Source organism: Mytilus trossulus, chromosome 3, assembly GCF_036588685.1.
Source record: "Mytilus trossulus isolate FHL-02 chromosome 3, PNRI_Mtr1.1.1.hap1, whole genome shotgun sequence".
In the NCBI taxonomy this organism is placed as follows: domain Eukaryota; kingdom Metazoa; phylum Mollusca; class Bivalvia; order Mytilida; family Mytilidae; genus Mytilus; species Mytilus trossulus.
In genome coordinates, this window is record NC_086375.1 from 82288568 (window position 1) to 82298959 (window position 10392).

General features: G+C 30.9%; 1 long non-coding RNA gene across 1 annotated transcript; it reads right to left on the reverse strand.

Annotated features, from left to right (window-relative positions):
- Positions 1-1586: 1586 nt before the first annotated feature.
- Positions 1587-5999, reverse strand: LOC134712625 (uncharacterized). Its single transcript, XR_010106305.1, has 4 exons — positions 5907-5999; positions 4665-4733; positions 3491-3553; positions 1587-1667 (listed from the first exon to the last, which is right to left on the reverse strand). It is a non-coding gene; the product is annotated as an uncharacterized LOC134712625 (long non-coding RNA).
- Between the last annotated feature and the right edge of the window lie 4393 nt (positions 6000-10392).

A 10392-nucleotide genomic window follows, 5' to 3' on the forward strand; every position in this document is an offset into this window, starting at 1 on the left:
TACCGCGGAGTTCGGTATTTTTGTAATTTTACTTTTTTTGGATATCATTATGAATTTTTCAAAATACTAAGAATTTAATCTTAAATCTCATATAGTGACATTTACATTTACATCAAATAACTACTCTATAAAGACTAGAATTTGTTAAGTGTATGCATCCTTACTTTACTCGATACAGATATCGTTTAAATGTATAAATGAATGATCTTAATAGTTTTATTAATGGAGACAGGAGAAAGTATTACAGAATAATGCGTATTTATATGTCATTTACAATAGTAATACGTTTCTACACATTACAGATCATGATCCGAACTCCATGTTACATGTGATATAAAAGAAAACAGGACATATTTTTTTATATAAGGAATAGAGAATTTTACAAGCGCAAAAAACACATTGTGTTTTAGACTGCATTGTACAGATCCGTCTTAGGCCTGATGATTGCAATATTGACTTTTTAAATCTAAATTTAAGGAATATTGACTACATACAAATATCGAACTATTCAAATAAAACAAAGACTCTTATTTATCACAACAAAGAACTACATTAACTACACATCAACTATACGAGAAAACAAAGGAATAACAGGAACACTGAACATAACATTAACACTTATTTTACTAGTATCAGCAACAGTGCCAACAAACACAATATGCCATTTCAAGTAGACTAAACATAAAGGGAGTACTTTTGTTTCGATTTATATCACGTTATTTCGTTTAGATTTTGTTCTAGATTCTATCAGTTTCTCTGTATCTAGATATTCAGCAAAATAGATAGAGAGAAAATGTGAAATAAGTGCAAATGTATATATTGTGTTACAACTTGACATTTAGAAGCAGTCACTACCATTAAAGTTCGTGCGAAACATATGTTTATGCTTACTTATCAATTGAATGTCATTGCTGTTGACATGTTTATATGTTTAGATTCAAACATGTCATATTTTCATTTTTGATTTTCATTAGAAAGAAAATAAATGAGAAATTCTAGCAGAATATTTTATAACTGAAAAGTTTAAGAAAAAAATAGTGTCTAAGAAGTTTCCATACAGTTTTTAAATATCAATGATAGCATTAACTACAGTAATTATTTGTGATTTCATTCCTGTTAACTTTAAAAAAAAATTCTAGCTTTTTACTAGCTCTTTTAATTGTAGACGCCTGTAGTGTATAAAAAACGACGAAATAGATAGGCATACCATTTTTTCATTCAATCAAATGGTTAACCCTGGTTTCGTTTTCAATGTTGACATTTAGTCTTTTACTAATCGAACACGCCTAACTTATACGTAACCGATCTCTAAATAAGGAGTTTAACTGAAAGCAGGAATACGGATTCAAGGTGCTCGAATGATTCACTTGCAAACAGCATTGAAACAAACTGGTTGCGTAATAATATTTCAAAAATCTTCAAACAAAACTAAGGCCTGCTCTTTGCAGTAATAAAGACTTTAATTCTATTTTAAAAGGAATATTGAATACTCCCAAATATCTATCACAGTAAAGAGCTACCGCTAGACGGTAACTTGAAAGTGAGACTTTCACAACTGAATCAAATATTAAACCATATCATTTTACCTGACCAGAATAACTTTCCTCTTCATCTTCGTCATTGATTCTGACATCGTTATTATCGAATGTAGAATGAGATCTAGTAACCTTTATAAAAAGTATAAAATATATAGGTATTTAATGAACATAAACGATATATCTGAATGTAAAATTAAATGCTCTGGCTTCTATGATCGTCTTTCATAACTACAAGGACTGGGGTGCTCAAAACTATTGCCAAATTAAGCGATTAGTTAACTTATCCAATGGATAATTATCTAATCTAGTAGTATACTATCCGTTGGCTAGTTTTCAATTGCTCAAAGCCAAAATTTAATTTTGGTTTGTTAGCCACTGGTTAAGGTAGCTTAACCGGTGGTTAACAGTTACATTTTAGTCATCCCAAGTAAGAAAGTCCAAGATTATTTGCATAAATGAAAAATAATTTGTATATATTACAGAACCTGTCCTTTCAACATTGCAACTGTGAGTGTTTCACAATAGTGTTCCTAACTACAGGTGAAAGGTGAGATTTTCTTCAATGTAAACATAAAATGAACACACTATAAAGTTTATATATTTTTGCTATATATTACACTAAAGAACCTTTGATCATAACCAGTAACGTGAAACTACAGACAAAAAAAGGTGCTACATAAGAATGTCGACAAGAAAATTTGTTTATAAGTCTACCTTCAAATTCCAAAATAGTAACTCCAACTCTGATATAGTAACATTGTTTACCTTTTTGTTCACTTTAAATATTAGCCGCATGGTATCCCAAAGTAATTAGTTTATAGCTTTTGCACCATTTAATATTAAAATCATTGCGAATAATTTCTTTAAGACGGAGTTTCAATGGCACATAGGAAATTATAGTAAACGTGGTTAAAAAATCATAAATTTGATAGCATTTACTTCAGAGAAACCTCGAGATTTAAATTTTCTTTAGAATTGTAACGAATCTACATGTGGTAATTTTATCACCGGTATAAGGACATCATTCGTAAATATAGCTCAACATACAGACTTCTTATACGTTTAGGTATTTCACATCCAATTTTTTTTATGGAAATGTCAGTTTTCACCGCAGAAACTAACAAAACCTTTAATTAGACTTATTAAGAAGGGATATAGTTACGATAATGTTGTCTGGTCATTAAAGATTGCATATTTTGGCGTTAATATTGATTCACTTATAGGGTGTTTGCATCGGAACTAAAGACATGTATTCAAAAACCAGTTGTTGGCATGACACGGGTTATGTTTCTCTTATATATGTTATGATGGTATGATAATAAACCCCTAATGGGAAGGATTGTGCCTGATGTTCATACGATGAAATCATAATCAGTTTAATTGAAGTCTGGAGCTGGCATGTCAGTTAACTGCTTGTAGTTTGCTGTTATTTATGTATAATTGTAACTTTGTTTATTTTCTTTGGTTACATCTGCTGACATCAGACTCGGACTTCTCTTGAATTGAATTTTTTAATATACGTATTGTTATGCGTTTACTTGTCTCCATTGGCTAGAGGTATAGGGGGAGGGTTGAGATCTCACAAACATGTTTAACCCCGTCGCATGTTTGCACCTGTCCCAAGTCAGAAGTCTCTGGTCTTTGTTAGTCTTGTATTATTTTAATTTTAGTTTCTTGTGTACAATTTTGATATTAGTATGGCGTTCATTATCACTGAACTAGTATATATTTGTTTAGGGGCCGGCTGAAGGACGCCTCCGGGTGCGGGATTTTCTCGTTACATTGAGGACCTGTTGGTGACCATCTGCTGTTATTTTTTCTACGGTCGGGTTGTTGTCTCTTTGATACATTCCCCATTTCCATTCTCAATTTTACCATTACGTGTTTATAAAAAAAACCTTCACAAATTGTAGAAGCTTTTTTAATTTCGAGACTTGTTATTTTAAACGAACCTGATGGTGTTCAAGGAATTGCATATTACCCATATGCATTCTCACATTGAAATTAGGAGTATCCTAAAAAAAGAAAGAATAACTCATCAATCATTACTGATTATTAAGAAAATTAAGTGTACTTAAAATTCAAATTAAGAAAGAACAGATCATATCTGCTGATATTATTGATTGATTGATGTTTTCATAACGCTGCTTTTTTTATAATGACATCAAACAAATCTGCTTTTAAGTAATTCTTCGTGACATGAAGGTGCATATAATTTCCATTGCATACGTTTATTGTGGTAACATAAAAGAAAACCTGCGATATTTATGGATTATCGTTTATCATCTCAACGAGATTAATTTCTCGCTTAAGCCGGTACTTTGAGATGACCAATGATCATCTGTTAATCGATAGTTTACATATGACGACATATCAGATATGACGGATTTCGTATATTTTGTGATTGGTCACTAGCCCAACGTGTTTGCTCTCATCCCACACGTAATTCACTGACCTGTAAACATCGTGCAGCGTGTAATTAATTAATAATGTGTTTATGATATAAGATTCTAGAAAACTACTAACCTCAAATTTACACAATAACGGGTCGTATAAAAAACGACGATGCTACCCAAACAAAAAACAAAACATAAACGTTTAAACATCTATGCAATAATACTGATAGAAAAATAAGAAAATCGTATTGACATATAGATCGGCGAAACAAATTATAAGACCTGTTGATGACCTTATGCTGTTGTCTGTTCTATGGTTGGGTTGTTGTCTCTTTGATACATTCCCCATTTCCATTCTCAATTTTTAGGTATATTTATTGTTAACCAATAAAATGAGAGAAACACAAAGACTTCCAAAATAATCTCATTTTGTCAAAGTCTCGATTCGAAAGATTTACCACATTGATCAGAATTGAACATGGATACGGATTATACCACTGTGAAAAGATATGAAATTGAGCAATACAAAACATTCTTAGAAATGTGCAGTTTTTTTTACTGTCATATTCAGAATGCAGGATGGGGAATGTGTCAAAGAGACAACAACCCGACCATAGAACCGACAACGGCAGAAGGTCACAAACAGGTCTTCAATGTGGAAATTTGAGAATTATTTTAAACTCATCCTAGTTAGAAAGAAATTACATTAGACTAGTCATGATTAACTTACGCTTTTGTTGTTAGGGACATGTCTACCAGGCTGCAGCATAAACTCCTTTGTGGTCGGGTCATCGTTATTCTGGAAATTATTGAATTTACCCAAATTAAATAATTTGTTTTATTTATTTGCATGCGATTTAAAACATATTCCTCAAAGGTGATACGGAACGGAAAATATTATGAAATAGGTTGCAATTTGGTATTCAATTTATAATTGTAGCATACATTAAAAAAAGGGAAAATCTAAAATGAAAACTTAACATTTCTAACTTTTATGAGTTTTACGGCCAATGATTGACAGAAAATTGCGAAATCTAATCTAATCCATTGACTGTCATTATCCTCTTTTGTTAAGTCAAAGTTCACAAGGTATATCATTATATTTTTTCAGTTTATAAACTTGGTAAATAGTTCATTTTGTACAACTCACCTTCACTATTCATGATTGTTACGGTGTGCTTAATATTTACCTAATGATATTTTTTATTTGCAGTCTGAAATCAAGAACTTCGACAACATGAATATCTCATTCGAAAAGGAGCGACACGATGCGACTTTTCGATTATAGTTTGAATATGATTTTTAAATAATTACAGAACATCAACGATTAATGATATACAAATAATATTCACTATTTTGTCTTAAACGTTCATCTTTTGACGGGTACGTGTTGCTAGCTCTTCCATTTTCTTGGAAGTGTTTGTCTTTTCGTCGTCTTTTGCTTTGGCCTTTTGAATTTGATAGTTCACACGATAATCTTAATTTTATGTTTACACGAATGAGTAATCTTCAAACTATTTTTAAAGACGGACAAATTGTACTAAAGCTGTGTCCTTTGTCTTAAAATTGAATGTGTCTGTATAATTTATGTCGTTATTGTTGTTTTCTATTCGATCCAGTATCCAAAAAATACTCCTTTTATAAAAAGACGATTTTGAAGGACCAATATTGCTGGTAAATAATCGTCTTAAACCAAAAAAACCCAAACATCATCTTTCTTTTACAATATGCACTTCTGGGAATAACCACAAACATGGTATATATGTTTATGCATGTGCTATTTTTTTTATTTTATTGAAAATGATTTGTTTTATTAATATTTGCATACTTTTCAAAACATATTTCGAACTGGTTTAGTTATTTCTAAATTAGATAAAAGAAGAAAGTCGAATGTCGGTATCTACTGTAACATTTGACTGACTATAATAACTACATAATCTCCCCTTATTTCATTCATAACAATAATAACTACCGAATGTATGCTGGTCGTCGGGGTATTCACGTCCGCATAAGATCCACTTTCTCCACTATCTCCGATAAAATTAGGATTGATATGCACTTGATTTGGTTCCTACAATGACAAATATTTTTTGGTTACAATATTTACATTTGATTATGGTTAAACTTTCCATTGAAAGTAGAATTATTTCGAGCAAGCACATTAAAAAAACCTAAATGCAAATGTAAGAAATCATCCAATTAGCACTTAGATCAACGAAATTATTGAATAACCCAAATTAAATGATTTGTTTTATTATTATTTGGTCTACATTAGACTAGTCAAGATTAACTCACACTTTTGTTGGAAGGGACATGTATATCAGGCTGGCGCATAACCTCCTTTGTGTTCGGGTTATCGTAATTCTGAAAGATGCCAAATACACCCAAATTAAATGATTTTATTAAATATAATTTGCATACCATTTAAAAAATATTCCTCAAAAGTTATATGGGATGGAAAATGTTATGGAAATGGTTACAATTTGGTAATCAATTTATAATTGTAGTATATATTTAAAAAAGGGAAAATCTAAAATGAAAACCTAAAACTTCTAACTTTTGTGAGTTTTACGGACAATGAGTGCAGAATATGCCGAAATCTAATCTTATCTATACTGTCATTATTTTCTTTTGTTAAGTCAAAATTCTAAAGGTATATCATTAGATTTTTTCAGTTTATAAACTGGGTAAATAGTTCATTATGTACAACTCAGCTTCACTATTCATGTTTGCTACTGTGTGCTTATTATTTACATAATGATATTTTTTATTTGCAGTCTGACATCAAGAACTTCGACAACATGAATATCTAATTTCAAAAGAGTGACACGATGCAACTTTTCGATTATAGTAATGTATATGATTTTTAAATGGTTACAGAACATCAACGATTAATAATATACAAATGAAATTAACTATTTTGTCTAAAACGTTCATCTTTTGACGGGTACGTGTTGCTAGATCTTCCATTTTCTTTGAAGTGCTTGTCTTTTCGTCTTTTGCTTTAGACCTTTTTTTTTTATGTATTTGATAGTTCACATGATAATCTTAATTTTATGTTAACACGAATGGGTACTCGTCTATCCATTTTTAAAGACGGACAAGTTGTACTGAAGTTATGTCCTTTGTCTCAAAATTGAATGTATCAGTATAATTTATGTCGTTATTGTCGTATTCTGTTCAATTCAGTAGCCGAAAAATACTCCTTTTATAAAAAGACGATTTCAAAGGACTAATATTGCTGATAAATAATCAGTCTTAAACAAAAAACCAAACATCATCGTTCTTAACAATAGGTACTTCTGGAACTAATCACAAACATGGTATATATGTAAATGCATGTGCTTTTTTTATTGAATATAATAGCAGTCAAACTCGTTTACTAGTTGCTAAACTAGTAAAAAGAAGCAAGTCGAATGTCATTATCTGTTATATCATTTGATGGACTATAATCAGTATGTAATCTCCCCTTATTTTGTTCATGACAGTTATAACTACCGAATTCATGCTGGTCGTTGGGATATTCATGTCTGCATAAGATTCATTTTCTCCACTGTCTCTGATAAAATTAGGATTTGTATGCACTTGATTTGGTGCCTACAATGAAAAAATATTTTTTGGTTATAATATTTACATTTGATTGTGGTTAAACTTTTTTGTCTTCACTTTCACATTAAATAGGAACCAATTGGGACCCAAAATCCGAAACAAAAGATTATTGTGTGAGTTTACTTTTAAAAAAAATATATGTTTGTATGCTGTCTTTTGAGCAGCAAGTATGTTTGTAACACAAGTAACAGAACAAACAAGGTTTGGAATCTCGTATAAATATGTGGTTTTAAGAATTAAATTACTGATATACCAAACACACATCCAAAATTACAAAAGAGTTAACTTTGTAAAATACACATATGTATACAAAAATAATTCAAGTATCACAGAAACCAAATTTGAAGTACATGCACTTTTAACTTACTTTGAAAGATGCATAAGACGCACTGCTGGCATTACTATTGTCACTTGAGCATAAATGTCGATTTGTTTCTTCTCCTCCACATTTTGCGGTCGAGTGTTCACCCCTTTTACTTTTGAATGGTCTTGCAAAACAAAAATAGAAGTTATCAAATCAGATAAAATTTTCTATTTGATTATGTAAAGTTTTTTGCAGTTCCATTGTGAAATGTCTCCTTACTACAAAGTGCTGTGTGTTCAGCAGAATCTACTCACCGTTCAGGGTGACCTGATATCACCCCAAGTCTTTTGGTGGGATTCGAGTTGCTGTTTGTGACATTTATTATCTATTGTATCTTTTTGATTTGTTCAATACTTGTTGTCAAAATAGTGGAATGTTGATGCGACTGCCATACAAGTGAGAGTTTTGGCGCATTAAAACCAGGTTCCATTCACCATTATGCCTGTACCATCCTCAGAATATGACAGTTGTTATCCATTCTTGATTGAGCTTTAGAGTTTGCCATTTGATTAAGGACTTTCCGTTTTGAATTTTTTGCGATTTTTTCTTTTAAATACAATGACACAATCTTCCAATAATGAATTCATGTTCGTTATATGATGCGTTCTACTTTGAAAGATAATCGTACTCGTCGAAAACTGTATTGACACATTTATCGATTATATCGTATAAACTTTAACAACAGAGTTTCGCTAGTGATCTTGTGTTTTTAATACATTAAATGTTATTCGAGCAGCTCATATGATATGGAGCTTACTTTTCAATAGCTGCTTCACATTCAATCAGTCAGTATACTTATGATCACTTAATAGTAACGAATTCAAATACATGTTTTGTTTGACTGTAGGATTTGATGTTTGCAGTATAGCAACTTATTGCTTTTAAATTATAATATATAAATTTAATTTGAATTTGCTTTAAAAGCAGGTAAGTAAAGAACAAATGATGGCACAATGGTAAGTGAACAATGTTGCAGTCATCGGGATTTACAACTGGTCATATTTGCTTTTGAAATCCGGGAATATCGTTTAATACTTATATGCATGTGAATCTTTAGACTGAATTGTGATTCGTATAAAGTTATAAATTCACGATGAATGCGTGTACAGGCATTTCAATCTACTTGGACAATTATTTAAACAACACACTTCAACCTAAGCATGACTTACCCGTTAAAAAGTTTATGATTGTTATGCATAAATCTGGTTCCATTTTCATTCTACAATAAAGTATTCATTTGATAATGGTTATACTTTCTTTTTTGAAAAAAAGAATGACACCCTAACAAGCACATGTTTAGTTAACTACGAAACCATCCAATTTCAATAATAAAAAAAACCCAATCAATTAATGATTCAATCAAAGTATGAAGACAGTCATTCAAAATTCATTTTTTAATGTGTTGGATGTATTAACAATTTTATTTTAATACAAACACTAGGTTAAAATATGATTTTCACTTTAGATAAAATAATTCCCAAAAGTGGATATTTATTTTAGTAAAAAAACATTTATTTCGAAATATATGAAACAAGCCATTGTCAATTTCTATAACTCGCTTGAATTAAATTATTTTATAATATGACAAGTATTATTCATTTGCATAAGACAGTTTCTTTATGAACGAAATAGTGCTGTTCTATTTCGTCAATATTAGTCGTGATAAATTGAATAACATAACATAACAGATTTTTATCACAGTAGACTCTCGATAATCGTAATAAACACGTAGGATCGTTTTGTATTTGGCACAACTTTTTGGAATTTTTGGTCCTCAATGCTCTTCAACTTTGTATCTGTTTTGGCTTTTTCACTATTTTGATCTGAGCGTCACTGATGAGTCTTATGTAGACGAAACGCGCGTCTGGCGTATGAAATTATAATCCTGGTACTTTTGATAACTATTTGATATGCAACAGATATCATCAAATTTAAGAATAATATTTTAAAAAACCTAACAAGTTGCAGAATGGACACATTAACTGATACAATGATAATGAATTAAATGATAAAAGTGTAGCAAGATTTGGTATATGTCGTTTAATTTTATGGCCTTCAGAAAATGAAATCCTATTTGGTTGACAACATTATAAATTACCGAGGCTAAAGTGAGCCTTGGAGTTGCTTACAAACCATTCACTATCTGCAAATCAAGAACAATGGTATAAAAGATGTGGTTCGATTGCAAATGAGATAACTCTCAACTAGAGACCAAATAACACAGAAATTAACATTACAATAGGTTGCCGTACGATATTCAACAATGAGCACATGGTCATCCATACTGCATAGTCAGCTATAAAAGTACCCAAAATGACAAATGTACCAAAAAATAACGAAAAACAAATATTTAACACAACAACAAACGACAACCACTAGATTACATGCTCCTGACTTGCGATAGGCACATACATACAGAATAGGGCGGAGTTAAACATGATAACAGGATCCAAACCCTCCCCTTACATGAGACAATGATGTAACA